This window comes from Marmota monax, unplaced genomic scaffold, assembly GCF_021218885.2.
Source record: "Marmota monax isolate L192 unplaced genomic scaffold, Marmota_monax_Labrador192_F-V1.1 WCK01_AAM20220418_F8-fsc00053, whole genome shotgun sequence".
Lineage (NCBI taxonomy): Eukaryota > Metazoa > Chordata > Mammalia > Rodentia > Sciuridae > Marmota > Marmota monax.
This window is the reverse complement of record NW_026693153.1, coordinates 7,796,146-7,811,821: the sequence shown is the minus strand read 5'-3', so window position 1 is coordinate 7,811,821 and position 15,676 is coordinate 7,796,146. Positions and strand designations below refer to the sequence as shown.

At 38.3% G+C, this 15,676-nt stretch overlaps 2 protein-coding genes across 5 annotated transcripts in view; one reads left to right on the top strand and one right to left on the bottom strand.

Moving 5' to 3' along the window:
• The window catches only part of Cmss1 (cms1 ribosomal small subunit homolog), a 327,203-nt gene that overhangs the window by 49,994 nt on the left and 261,533 nt on the right, over nt 1-15,676 (top strand). The window lies entirely within an intron of this gene.
• Nucleotides 1-15,676, bottom strand: part of Filip1l (filamin A interacting protein 1 like) — a 105,233-nt gene that overhangs the window by 46,535 nt on the left and 43,022 nt on the right. The gene's annotated exons all lie outside the window — the stretch shown is intronic.

Here is a 15,676-nt window from a genome sequence, read left to right as displayed (position 1 = left end):
AGAGAGAGAGGGGTTTTGGCCATATCGGGTGATTTAAACTTCAAACCCTCTTTTTCCTCTTTGTAAAGAGTTGGGGTCCTCAGAGGATAGTATTTTATTTCCTGATGATGTAACTACAAAACAATTCTTCAAGTGATGATGGGAAGGCCAGATGAAATCTGAGTTTTTCGATGTTTTCATTGAAAGAACCTTCTGGTTCCTCATTTCTGCATGCCTGTGTTTTAACGAAAGCAGTTAAAATGAATAAGATTATTTGGCAGGGAAAATATTTTAAAAGAAATTAAGTGTTTCGTGCTGTACTTATTTGCAAGAAAAAGTATAAAAATAGAATCTTAGAACGAGTTTTAACTTATTTTTTCTCTTATACCAGCAAACAAAATAAGACAAAATATAAAAGACAAAAATATAAAAGAAGAAAAAAGAAACTGGCCAAATGTGACTGAATTAAGCCTAGTATCCTCTAGGATGGGGCATATTTACTTGTGTAATCCTGTTCTTGTAAATGAGAATAAGCCTCCTAATTATCTTGAGTATCAACAAGAGATGTAATCTCTAAATTCCTAGCCCAAATATATGAATCTGCTAAATAAATTAGGAATGTGACAGCCTTATTTGCAAATCTCAGATGAGTTAAGTAGTTTTAGTAGCTTGAGTCTATTTAAAAACCGTTTTAAATTACATTAAAATAGGGTTGCTTCCTATTATGATGTACACATGTCTGTAGAATTATTGTTCCCATATGTTTTGTCAAATAGGAATAATGAAAATAATCTGCTTGTTTCTTCTTAGTGTGGAGTGGAGAAAGGATGGTTGAAGAATCATATAGTTATTGGAAATGATACAGGGCACAAAAATAAGATTGTGTCCTCTGCTCAAGTAGACACTCAGTTTTGCCAATACTTCTGGGTCATTCTACTATAGGGAAGCCTAAACTAAACTTGTTGTTGCTTTTCATATCTACTGTTTAAAAAGAAGTGAATGACCATATCCTTCAGCTGAATTTAAAATTTGTAGTTTTGTATTAACATTTTAGATGATGATTTGGTTTATTACTTTGCCCTATGTTCATGAATTGCATTGTAATTGTTTTTGTCTTCTGTGGTTGCCTTGTACTTATTAAACATGCTTTTTGATTGTGCTAAGTTTTTATTACAGTTTAATTAAAATGATGGTCATGAAAGCTGCACAAACACCTGAATCTCAGCCCCAAAATGATAGCATAAAGTACTTTAATACTCCAAAGTTAAATTTTTTTGTACTTGTGCTTTGCATTCATTTTCATTCTTTTGATTTCCTAGTCTCCCTGTGAAATATATTGATATTATTTTCTACTTTTCTTTAACGCTTTTCTGAAAATAAAGACTTTGAGTGGTACAATACTTCTCTAAAGTTCTTACTCCTTGTCTGCCTTGAAAGGTGCTCTGTTACTCCCTGGAGTCTCTCATGAGCTATGATTCAGCTTTCCAATTAAGGTCATGGTATGTGACCACTTTCTTCAGTAACCAATGATAACCCTCTCTTATTGAGCTTTTTGATCAAGCTAGTGACCATGCTTACGCTCCATATGCATTCCATCACTGAATATTCACAACACATTTTGAGATGATGTTGTCCTTGTTTTTCAGATGAAGAAACACATTTGGCAGGGTGAAATGGCTTGATCAAGTTTTCATAGATAGAAGGATGTAAGTCAGTGTTTTATACAGTCTGAGACTTATCTTCTTGTAATGATTTATTCAGAATCTCTCAGAGATTCTGTTGGTAATAAAGAAGTATTCTGATTTAATGGAGAAACTTAAATCTTTGTTTTTCAGACTGAATATGTTGAAGGACGAAAGCTAAGACACACCCTCTTTGCAGGCCACATAAGCAGAGCCACTAATCGTAAAGGGTGTCATTCACATCGAAGACATCATTTATTTATGTATTTACTAAGACATTTTTTGGAGGTAGCAGCAAAGTGTATTCTTCTAATAAAATTAGAGTATCATGATAATTTTCTTACATGAGTCAACAGTTTTGAGAAAGCAGAACATTTGTCTGACATAAGAGCTATTTGAGTTTATGTCTTGCAGTCTCCAGCCAGCAGTATGCATTATACTCTTTTTTGGCCACATGAGTTGATGAGTAGACATTTCATTTCTTTCCCTTTGCCTACCTGAAATTCATTTGAGATGTATTTCTTTTTTCTTTTAGCATCTGATAAGTATGTATTATGTAGTAGAGTTATGGCCACCATACCTTAAAATTGGCTGAGAAAATTTTACTTCCTAGCCTAGTTCTGTTCAATTATTGTATGACTCATTTCATTTTATTATCAGGAATTTCTTATATATAAGTATATCTAAAAATTAAGATCATTTCTACAATTAGTAATCTAAATTTGTGGCCTAAAAAAATCAGCAATAGCTTTAAGGTGTTATTTAGAAATGGTACAAAGGAATTTGTCTACAGAGCTAGTTTCTAATATGGGAAAAGAGGTTTGTAGGTGATAAGACTGGAAGCCAGGAAATGTCATCTGGCCTTAACTATAGGAAATTACTTTTTTATACAGTCAAATATATAGCTGAATATCAGTAGTTCCCCTTGGTTTAAGCTAATGGAGGAAGTTAGCACAGCAACTGATGTCATTAGTAAAGTCAGTCACTACTAAACCATCATTATATAACTGTGTTAAAATACAATTAATGTGCTACTAAGTATGTCAAGCCAGTTCCTCTTTGTGAAGTGAATGCTCTTCTTTTCTTTTATTTCTTCTCTCCTTGTCTCTGTTTCTTCTTTGTTATCCAAAAAGTGCCAGAGAATTTGTAATTTACTGAATCCTCAGCTTTCACACTGGTTCTTTCATAGGTGAAGGGGTGGTGTGTTCTGTTCCCTAGGAGCTCTATTGCAGGCTATGAGATGCTGCTAATGACTTTCAGGGTGACACATTTGTTCTTTTGCTTCAGTGAGATAATACATGTGGAAACTATATAATAACCCTCCCCCCTTAATCTTGTTTTCAGAAAACAGTAAATGGAAACAATTCATAAGTTTTAAATAACTTTCTCACAGTATATTTTATAATAGTTTTATATTATTTTTACTTATTAATCTCTTGCTATGCCTAATTTATAAATGAAAATTTATTTTTTTCTTTTTATTGATTTTATTATTTTTTAAATACACGACAACAGTGGAATGCATTACAATCCTTATACATATACAGCACAATTTTTCATATCTCTGTATATAAAGTATGTTCACATCAATTTATGCCACTATATAAATGAAAATTTATTATAGTCACATGGGTATAGCAAAAGCATACTTTACATAAGATTTAGTACTATGCTCAGTTTCAGGCATCTGTAGAACATCTTGGGACATTACCTTCTGCTTATAAAGGAGGACTACTATAACACCCAAAGAAAAACAGCAAATGTTGTATGTACCTGAGTCTGTATGCTAATCTGAACCAAGTGGGGATGAACCCCAGATGGCCTGAGGAGAGGCAGAGCTCCATAAGCCATTGCTTTAGGTGACAGTTGGATTGGCTGGAATATGAGCCTCTGGTGCTAACCTCCTAACAGCTTACTGGCAGCTTCTTTCAAAGCAGCTTTACCGCTGAACACCAGTTAACTGCTGGTGTTCAGTGCTGATGCCTCCAGCTCTGAAGCTACATAGCTTTGGAAGAAGGCTGAAGAGACTGAGCACCACATATTGGCAACTATAGACTATGATGCAAATAGGGATGGATATCTTAAAGTAAAAGCACTTGCACTGCATTCCTGGATCATTTCTTTTTCTAATTTTTTCCTTTCCAACTTCCTTCTGTTTCCCAGGTGCCATCTGCTTGGCTCTGACAATACAGATACCCACATAAAATAATATCACTCCTCAGGCAAGGCAGTGCTTGAAGTTTCCAGAAGCCCTACACCTATTTCTGCTCAATACTTCAGCTGACTTTGATTGTAGGACAGCAACTAGAGCTAACTGGGTCTGATTACAGTAGCAAGAGTGTCAGTAATAAAACTAGAAAATGAGAAACTATTAATATTGAAGTGAATGATATTATTTGGTTTTAAAATTAATTTAAATAGTTTGTTTTTGTTTTTACTCTAAAAGTAGTAGTTATTCTCATGGTTTGCAAATGCAGAAAAGTAAGCAAAAAATTTTACACATACTATTACTGTATGAATACTGCCAACTATTAAGAGTTCAACATACTATGTTTTCTAAACATTTGAAAACAATTGTTTTCATTCTGTGGGGTGTGTGTGTGTGTGTGTGTGAGAGAGAGAGAGAGAGAGAGAGAGAGAGAGAATATGTGTATTATGTATCTTTGTACCTTTATTATATGTATTTTAATCATGTCAGCTGCTTTTCTGTATTTGCCAGGTCATTTAAAAGCACATATGTACATATTCTCCCTGGAAATAGAGGTCACAAAGCCAGCCAAAGCCTGATAGCACCCTAATATTGCCATGGTTTTGTTCTTCACCTAGTGAAGCAAGGAAATCTGTATTTAAGAAGGAATCTTATGTCAATCCAGGAGATCTGGTCTTGGTTGACATGGATTCTGGGGTTGGCTATGGGACTTCAGTGAACAAGCATTCCAGTAGGTGAGCAGGATGACTTGGAGAGAATGAAGAGCCAATAATATGACGCCACCATTACATGGGAAGCAGGAAAAGCCCATTATTTAGGTCCAGTCCATTTGCTTATTTATTCCTGAAAACATTTTGTGTTTCCTTGGTAACTAATAATAGTTTTGAGAAATTGTTGAACTCACAAGTATTACTGTAGGAGTAAAAAACCCTCGAATCACAGAAATTAAAGGCGGAAAAGACCTATTATTAGGTCATCTCCTTGTCCCTTGCCAGTACAGATTGTTCTTAATGCTTTATCTTGTCCTGTTTATTTAAAGGGACCTCATCAAATTGTTTGCACCCCATATCTTAAGTAATGCATTTTTAAAGAAACTACTTTGACAGATTTTTCCATGTAGATGTGGAATTTGATGTCAGGGTAAAAATATTTGTGGAGAAAGACCTACGGATTAAACAGTTCAATAGGATTTTCTGGATGGAATAATTTCTTTTAGTCTTTGAAGTAGTTTAGGATGTCTGTGGAATAGTTGAATAATTAAGGGGAAAATAGGTAAGTTGAATTCATATGTTTTCTTTTATTTGGAATGAAATACACAGGAATGCATGAAAATAAATTTATTATCAAATAAATGCACCTGGAGGGGTCTAGAAGATCTGAGAAGATAAAGAATTTAGAAAGTAAAGAAAAGAAAGTAGCTAGGCACTTTGGCATAGGCCTAAAATCCCAGCTACTCAGGCTGAGGCAGGAGGACCTCAAGTTTGAGACCAGCCTGGGTAATTTGGCAAGAGCCTGTCTCAAAATTTTTTTTTTTTTTTTTTAAATGGGCTGGCAGTGTAGCTCAGTGGCAGAGTGCTTGCACAGCACACATAAGCCCTTAGTTCTCTCCAGTGCTGCAAAAAAAAAAAAAAAAAAAAAAAGAAAGAAAGAAAGAAAGAAATAAAGGGGGGGAAGAGTTAAATAGTTTTTCCCAATATTATTTTTATGCAGGAGACATTTTATAATCTCTCTTTTTGTCCCTAGTTCCCTTTTGTCCATTATTTACATAGTCAATTGCTTGATATGAAGGTGGTTTTTAACTATAAAACACTCTGACAGTTTCTTCCAGAACAAAACTGGCTCATAGGAGCAGTCACTAGTCTGCAACATAAAAAATAGGATTGGAAGAGATGCTTTCCTATATTACGACTAAAAATGTCTTCACTGGAAAAAATAATCAACAGATTAAGAAATAAGAATTATGCTTAGGATTTTATATGAAGGATGATCTTTTCCTAAAATCTCTTTTTTGTTAATGTAAAGGCTTTAGAAAACATCTATTAATTTGTACTCCCCATTCCCTCTTTTAAAATAGATGGGATAAATGGAGCTTATAGAGGTTAAGGGACTTGTCCCAAGGTCATATAGTAAATTGATAACTGAGGCACTATTTTATGAGTCTGCATGTTTCTTTTGGGAAACATGAAACTTGGGATAATTAAAAAATGTGATTAGAATTGTCAAAAGGAATATATCTGAAGTTCTAACTAATAGAGTAATTTACCTAGGTCATGCTTACTGCAGAACTAGTTTATAATATAATGAGCTAGTTATCAACTTAAGGATTAGAAATACAATTTTAATTATAAAATCAATACCCGTAAATCAAATGCATTTCTATACATAAAGGATGAATCCACTGAAAGAGAAATTAGGAAAACCACCTCATTCAAAATAGCCTCAAAAAATATAAAATACTTGGGAATCAATCTAACAAAAGAGGTAGAATAATTCCACAATGAAAACTACAGAACACTAAAAAAGGAAACTGAAGAAGACCTTAGAAGATGGAAAGATCTCTCATGCTCTTGGATAGGCAAAATTTATATTGTCAAAATGGCCATACTACCAAAACTCTTATACAGATTTAATGCAATTCCTATTAAAATCTCAATGACATTTTTTCATAGAACTAGAAAAAGCAATCATGAAATTCACTTGGAAAAATGAAAGACTCAGTATAGCCAAAGCAATCCTTAGCAAAAAAAAAAAAAAAAAAGTGAAGCATGGTATCGGCACCAAAATAGACATGTAGACCAATGGTACAGAATAGAAGGCTCAGACCAACCCACATGCATACAGTTACCTTGGACTAGACAAAAGCACAAAAAACGTACATTGGAGAAAGGATAGCTTCTTCAACAAACGGTGCTGGGAAAATGTGAAATCCATATGTAGCAAAATGAAATTAAACCTCTCTCTCTTGTCATACACAAAACTCAACTCAAGATGGATCAAGGACCTAGGAATTAGACCAGAGACCCTGCACCTAATAGAAGAAAAAGTAGGCCCAATTCTTCATCAGGTCGGATTAGGCCCCAACTTCCTTAACAAGACTCCTAAAGCACAAGAAGTAAAATCAAGAATCAACAAATGGGATGAATTCAAACTAAAAAGCCTCTTCTCGGCAAAGGAAACAATCATTGAGGCGAAGAGAGAGCCTGCAGTATGGGAGGCTTTTACCACATGCATGTCAGATAGAGCACTAATCTCCAGGATAGATAAAGAACTCAAAAGACTTAATACCCCCAAAACAAGCAACCCAATCAAGAAATGGGCTAAGGAGCTGAACAGACACTTCTTAGAAGAAGATATAAAAACAATCAACAAATACATGAAATAATGTTCAACATTTTTAGTAATTAGAGAAATGCAAATGAAAGCTAAGATTTCATCTGACCCCAGTCAGAATGGCAGTTATCAAGATACAAGCAATAATAAGTGTTGGAGAGGTTGTGGGGGAAAAGGTACATTCATTCATTGCTGGTGGGACTGCAAATTGGTGCAACTACTTTGGAAAGCAGTGTGGAGATTCCTCAGAAAACTTGGAATGAAACCACCATTTGACTCAGCTATCCCACTCCTCAGTCTATACCCAAAGGACTTAAAATCAGCATACTATAGTGACATAGCAACATGAATGTTTATAGCAGCTGAATTACAGTAGCTAAACTGTGGAACACAACCTAGATGCTCATCAATAGATGAATGGATAAAGAAGCTGTGAGATATATATATATATATATCTCACAGTGGAATACTACTCAGAATTGAAAGAGAATAAAATTATGGCATTTGCAAGTAAATGGATGGAGTTTTAGAATATTATGCTAAGCAAGTAAGCCAATTCCAAAAAAACTGAAGGCCAAATGTTTTCTGTGATTAGTTGATGCTGATCTGTGATGGCAAGGGCATGGGAAGAATGGAGGAACTTTGGATCGGGGAAAGGGGAGGGTGGGGAGGGATTATGGAGGTAGGAAAGATGGCAGAATGGGATGGCCATCATTACCCTAGGTACACATGGTGTGTCTCTACACCAAGTACAACCAGAGAATTGAAATGTTGCGCTTCATTTGTGTACAATGAATTGAAATGCATTCTGCTGTCATGTACAACTAAGAGAACAAATAATAATAATAATAGTAATAAAAAGACGTGCAATTTTAATTGTACTTTTTAAAATTTGTTCTTTTTAGATGTAGACATAGAGTGTATTTTGACATATTATACATACATGGAGTATAACTTATTAGGATCTCATTCTTGTGGTTGAACATGATGTGGAGTTTCACTGGTCATGTATTTATAGATGTACATAGGAAAGTTATGTCCAGTTTATTCTACTGTCTTTCCTATTCTCATCCCTCCTCTCTTCCCTTCATTTCCCTTTATCTAATACAGTAAATCTGTATTTCTATGCCCCTTTATTGTGTGTTAACATCCACATATCAGAAAGAACATTCAGGCTTTGGTTCTTTGGAATTGGCTTATTTCACTTAGCATGTTAGTCTCCAGTTTCACCCATTTACCTGTGACTTCTATAATATTATTATTCTTTATGACTGAGCAGTATTCCTTTTTTATATATGGCACATTTTTCTTATCCATTCATCTGTTAAAGGGAACCTAGGTTAATTCCATAGTTCAGCTATTATGAATTGAGTTGCTATAATGATGTAGCTGCATCACTGAAACATGCTGATTTTAAGCCCTTTGGATATAAACCAAAGGAGTGGATTAATGGGGTCAAATGGTAGTTCCGTTCCAAGTTTTCTAAGGAATCTTCATAATGCTTTCCAGAGTGGTTGTATCAATTTGTATTCCCACCTGCAATGTATGTGTGTACCTTTTCCCCACATCCTTGCCAACATTTATTGTTACTTGTATTATTGATAATTGGCATTCTGTAATTGTACTTCTTTTAAGTTAAAGATCTATAGATCATTGTTTATCAACTCAAGCCACTAAAATTGGTCACATGCTGGCAGTTCTAGCCAAAAATCTAATTGAGGAATATGGGCTTTAAATATTAATTTCAGTATTGTCATTTAACCCCATTATCTTTCACTCTTGCCATTGGTTATTGTGTATATGAGAAATGCTATTATATTTTATGTCACTCGCTATCCAACCTGCAACAATAAAAACAGGACTGGAAGAAAGACCAACTTTTGTGTCCGCCCTTAAGTCTGAATTCTCTCTCAAATGAGAACATCATAGTTTTATCCCACTAACTTTAGCCAATGCTACCCAACTCCAGAGATGGCTCCTGGTTTTTGCATGCAAATGTATTGAACAAATACATTCCTTTGATATGACGGCCTTTTAAGTCTTTGAAAACGGTTTGTTCTTCAGCTCTTTCTATTTGATCTAATTTGAATCATTTCACACCCTGCATCCATAAGTTTGGTGTTCCAGAATGAATAAATTATTATAGCAGTATCCGAGTTATCTCCCCCACTTTATGTTATGTGTGAGTGCATGTTTATTTATATAAACAGAGTTTCTTATGTTTAGACAACGACATCACTCTTTTGAGTCATGGAGCTTAGTGAACACCAGCCTTCTTAAAACAACATGGTGTACTTCTTCAGTGATAATTTAGGATCAGTTGTATCGCATTTTTGATATGATAATAACAAAAGAAATAACAATAATAGATGGTATATTCAATGTTTATTGGATGCCAGGTACTACATGCTTCACATGTGATACCAGCTTTGATTCACATAATGACCCTGTGAGGTAGTTAACTAAAGAACAGGGAGGTTAAGTGACTTGTCCAACCAAGATCACAGAACTAGTAAATTCTGGGAAATCACTTATGGACTTCTAGGATAAAAGTACTAATTTGGAATCACAAAACATTTTGTCTCTTATTTGCCACTTTGTTCGTTGGGCCTGTGCTGTGAGGTAGTAGAATGAGAATGGATCTTGAAGATCATCTTATAGTTCATGGAACTGAGTCCCAGATGGTAAGAGCTCAGTCCAGAATGCAGTGCTTCTATTCCCCAGAATTTTAGTGTTTCCGTTGCACACAATTTTCTCTGTCTGCCTTCCCCACTTCTCCTTTTCTATGTGTCTCGCTCTTTGTTTATGGCACTAACAGTGCTAATCAACAATAACAGAAATGCAGTGGAACAGATCACTTAAAATTCTCCCATACCATGTTTTAAATTGATTACAGTTATTGCTAACTTTGAACCTATAAGTTGTTTATCTTTTTAGATTAAAACATAAATTTCAGAATCTCATCAAATGTATTATACAATTGCATGATAAAAGTTTCACAGCTCAAATATGCCACTTCTAGAAAGAAGGTCCAGACAATAGGAAAGGAATTGTTGACATTTTATTGAGCGCCTACTGTGCACCAGTCACTCTGCCCAGCCCTCTTATCTCTGATGTCTCAAACCTCCTATCCCAGAAAACTTTATGGCATTCTGTATGAAGACTAGCAAAACACATGGAAAAGAGTGGTATTCTACAAACCTGATGTATGAGAACATGAATGAAAAGAAGTGCTTTGAATCCAGAAAGAGAAAGAACAATCATGAACAGACTACTCACACCTATTGGCTGTTAGCTTCTGGTTCATTTTTGTGCCATTAATTTCACAGCCATTGAAGCAAATAAATATGTGTATAGGATGTCATGAGATGCATTTACAGTAATCAATTTTGGCTCTCATTCACTTGAATCAGCAAAATACTGATAAGTCCTGGGTCCAAAACTATTTTTTTCTTCCATTTAATTGTTTCTTTATTATACCTGACTGTAAATACTTGCTAAGGAAATTTCACCTGTGGAAAGGTTTTTAACCATGCAAGTGGGAGAAATTGTGTCTTGATACTGCTCTGACAGCCTGTGGGCATAAGGAATAAAAACTGCAGGGGCAGTTCCTTTCAGCCATCAGCTCTGGGTTCACAGTGACTTCTTGGTAAAACATTGTTTAAAATAGTGCTGATTTCTTTTTAAACATAATCAATGTTAATAAAAACGGTTCCAACTGAGTTTTGAAACGTGCAGAAACAACTTTCAGTTACCATGAATTGGCTACTGCTCTATGATGTTTTTCCCAAAGAGCCTGTCCTAGCTCACTTATTCACACTGAAGTTTGGAGGACCATTTGCTGGGGACCTAATATGGATTCTCAGTGACTTCCACTTTAGGCTCTGAGACTGATCTCCACATGTGATGTACAGAAGATTGACAGAAGAACAGAATAGGTATCTTTACCTTTTTCTTCTCTTTTCTCAGAACACCCACATACACCTACTATGTCTGTACATATGGGGCTTTCATATACACTCCCCAACAACTATAACAGAAAATGAAGAACAATGGAATCTTAGATCAAGAGTGAAGAATCTACTTTCCAAAGGCTATGTACTCTTTTCTTTTCATCTAGTAATAGTGACTTTCAACAACTAATTACACTTTCTGTATGAGATCTTCCTGAAAAAAACCCCATCCTTGTTTATAATGTTTATTCACTGGAACAGGATTTAGTGGATTAAAAAGGCATTACACGGAGGAGATAGCGACGCAGGGATACAGCGCTGCAGTTTCTGCCATCCGTGCAAGCACCGTACTCAGGGCTGAATTCTGGGTTCGAGACGGGGGAAGGAAGCGGTCCATCTCGGATCTCCACACCGGTCAGACCACAGAGGAGGCCAGCAGCCACCATGTTGGAAAGCTGACGTCACCATACCTGTTTTCGACTGACCGCAGCTCATTCAGCCATAGATCAGGTAATTTCAGGCTGCAATTCGCCTGTGGCTTGCAGACAGATTGCTAGGGTTCAGTGCCTGGGTGCTTCTTAGAACCTGATCTTATCGGAGCGAACACCGAGCGCGGGGCGGCCGAGTTCCAGCTCCCGGAACCGTCCCGGAACCGCCCTGGCCCAGGGCTGCGGAGCCTGCGGAGGCTGCTTCTTGGACCCTGCTTCTATCAGAGCATACACCAAGCACTAAGTGGCCGAATTCCGGCTCCCGGAACTGAGCCTGCGGGGACTGCTTCTTGGAGCCTACACTTATAGGAGCTTACACCGAGCACAGAGCGGCCGAGTTCCGGCTCCCGGAACTTCCCTGGCCCGGGGCTAAGAGCCCGCGGAAACTGCTTCTCGGTCCGGGTCCTGCTGAGGACCGGTCAGGACTCACCCGTTGCTTTGGTTGCCCAGCAAGGGGAACGAAATGCTGCCATTCGCATAGGATACCAACATGGCAGAGATCTGATGTCATCAGAAAGCGGCGGAGGAGAGAACTTCATCAATACCAGCGGCAACATAAACAGTTGGTCTCCTGGTAGGGGGGGTGAGTCACAGACACCCGAGTCTCCTCAATATGTCGTCGAGCCAGAGGGGAGGAGACTGGCCGCCGCCAGCGCCCGGAGCAGGCCCAGCGGCTCGCCAGTGTGGTGACCGCGTGACCCCAATTGGAGAGGGGGCGGAGCGGAGCCGCCACCCGCACCCGCAAGGTGGGCAGACCCGTGACCCAGTGATACATGGGCTTGGTAGGAGGGGCAGGGCAGAGCCGCCGTTCGCGCTTGCAAGGTAAACAGACCTGTGACAGCCTGGCGGGTCAGGCCCAGTGGCCTGCCAGTGTGGTACACACGTCACCCCAACTTGAGTAGGGGCAGAGCAGATCCTTCTCCCACGCCCGGATCAGGCCCTGCCGGTGTGGTGGTCACGTGACCCCAATTGGAGTGGGGGCGGAGCGGAACCGCCACCCGTGCCCGCAGGGTGAGCAGACCTGTGACCAACCTGCAGATCAGGCCCAGGGGTCCGCAGGCGTGGTAGGAGGGGCAGGGCAGATCCGCCGCCCGCGCCTCCAAGGTAGGCAGACCTGCAACAGACCGGCGGATCAGGCCCAGGAGCCTGCCGGCGTGGTACACACACCACCCTAATTGGAGTAGGGGCAGAGCAGAGTCGCCGCCCGTGCCAGGAACAGGCCCAGCGTCCTGCAGGCGGGGTAGTCACGACACCCCAATTGGAGTAGGGGCAGAGCAGAGCCTCCACCTGTGCCCGAAAGGTGGGCAGATCTGCGACCGACCAGCGGGACAGGCCCAGTGGCCTGCCGGTACGACAGACACGTCACCCCATTTGGAGTAGGGGCAGAGTAGAGCCGCCGCCCGCACCTGCAGGGTAGGCAAACCTGCAACCGACCAGCGGATCAGGCCCGGTGGCCTGCCAGCGTGGTACACTTGTCACCCCAATTGGAGTAGCGGCAGAACAGAGCCGCCGCCAGCGCCCAGAACAGGCCCAGTGACCTGCCGGCGTGGTAGCCACGACACCCCAATTGGAATAAGGAGAAAGCAGAGCAGCCGCCCGCACCTGCAGGAAAGATACGCAAGCAGTATGAAAAGACAAGGAAAGAAAGGACCACAAGCAATGCAGGTCAAGGCAACTTTAGAAGAGGTAACAGCTGCAGCAGATGGAATGTCAGATAAAGAATTCAGGATATACATGCTTCAGATGATCTGGAGTATCAAGGAAGACATTAAACAGCAAAATCAGACAATGAAAGATCACTTCGACAATGAATTACGCAAACAAATCCAGGAAGCAAAGGATCAACTATACAGGGAGACAGAGGTTATAAAAAACAAACAAACAGAAATCCTAGAAATGCAGGAAGCAATAAACCAACTTAAAAACTCAATGGAGAATACTACCAGCAGAGTAGAACACTTAGAAGATAGAACATCAGACAATGAAGACAAAGTATTTCAACTTGAAAAGAACATAGACAGCTCAGCAAGACTGTTAAGAAACCATGAGCAGAACATCCAAGAAATATGGGATAACATTAAGAGACCAAACTTAAGAGTCATTGGGATACAGGAAGGTACAGAGCTCCAAACCAAAGGAATGAGCAGTCTATTCAATGAAATAATACGAGAAAACTTCCCAGACTTGAAGAATGAGACAGAATCCCAAATCCTAGAAGCCTACAGGACGCCGAATGTGCAAAATCATAAGAGATCCACACCTAGACACATTATAATGAAGATGCCCAACATACAGAATAAGGAGAGAATTTTAAAAGCTACAAGAGAAAGGAAGCAGATTACATTTAGGGGTAAGCCAATCAGGATAACAGCTGATCTTTCAACACAGACTCTGAAAGCTAGAAGATCCTGGAATAACATATTTCAAACACTGAAAGAAAATGGGTTCCAACCAAGAATTGTGTATCCAGCGAAATTAAGCTTCAGGATGGAAGATGAAATTAAAACCTTCCACGATAAACAAAAGTTTAAAGAATTCGCAGCTAGAAAACCATCTCTTCAAAACATCCTCGCCAAAGCATTACAGGAAGAGGAAATGGAAAATAACAATGAAAACCAACAGTGGGAGGTAGGACAGTAAAGGGGGTAAAAATAATCAAAGAGGAAAACAAACCATGTTTAGTAACAGAAATAAACAAATATGGCTGGAAGAACAACCCATATCTCAATAATAACCCTAAATGTTAATGGCTTAAACTCACCAATTAAGAGACACAGGCTAGTAGAATGGATCACAAAACAAGACCCAACAATATGCTGCCTACAGGAGATGCATTTGATAGGAAAAGACATACATAGGCTGAAGGTGAAAGGTTGGGAAAAATCATATCACTCATATGGACTTCGGAAACAAGCAGGAGTGTCCATACTCATATCAAATAAAATAGATTTCAAGCCCAAGTTAATCAAAAGGGATAAAGAGGGACACTACATACTGCTTAAGGGAACCATACACCAACAAGACATAACAATCATAAATATTTATGCCCCAAACAATGGTGCAGCTATGTTCATCAAACAAACTCTTCTCAAGTTCAAGAGTCTAATAGACCACCACACCATAATCATGGGAGACTTCAACACACCTCTCTCGCCACTGGACAGATCTTCCAAACAAAAGTTGAATAAGGAAACTATAGAACTCAATAACACTATTAATAACCTAGACCTAATTGACATATATAGAGTATACCACCCAACATCAAGCAGTTACACTTTTTTCTCAGCAGCACATGGATCCTTCTCAAAAATAGATCATATATTATGTCACAGGGCAACTCTTAGACAATATAAAGGAGTAGAGATAATACCATGCATCTTATCTGATCATAATGGAATGAAACTGAAAATCAACGATAAAAGAAGGAAGGAAAAAGCATACATCACTTGGAGAATGAACAATAGGTTACTGAATGATCAATGGGTTATAGAAGACATCAAGGAGGAAATTAAAAAATTCTTAGAGACAAATGAAAACACAGACACAACATATCGGAATCTATGGGACACATTGAAAGCAGTTCTAAGAGGAAAATTCATTGCTTGGAGTTCATTCCTTAAAAAAAGAAAAAACCAACAAATAAATGATCTCATACTTCATCTCAAAATCCTTGAAAAAGAAGAGCAAAACAACAGCAAAAGAAGTAGAAGGCAAGAAATAATTAAAATCAGAGCTGAAATTAATGAAATCGAAACAAATTGTTGATATATTTGTATTTGCCATTTTTTCAATTTACACCACCTTTTGGTTATTGTTCTCTCATTTCTTGGCTTTGTTTGAATTTTATCTTTACTAATTTTCTCCCTGTAAACTTCGGAAATTACACATTGTATTCCATTCTGTTAGGGATTAATTACCTTATAATTCTTCCACATTTTAAATTCTCAAAGTGTAAAACTCAATCATCTTGCATAAAATTTAAGACTTTAGAACACTTAACTTTGAGCATACCCTCCCAATTTATGTGTTATTGTT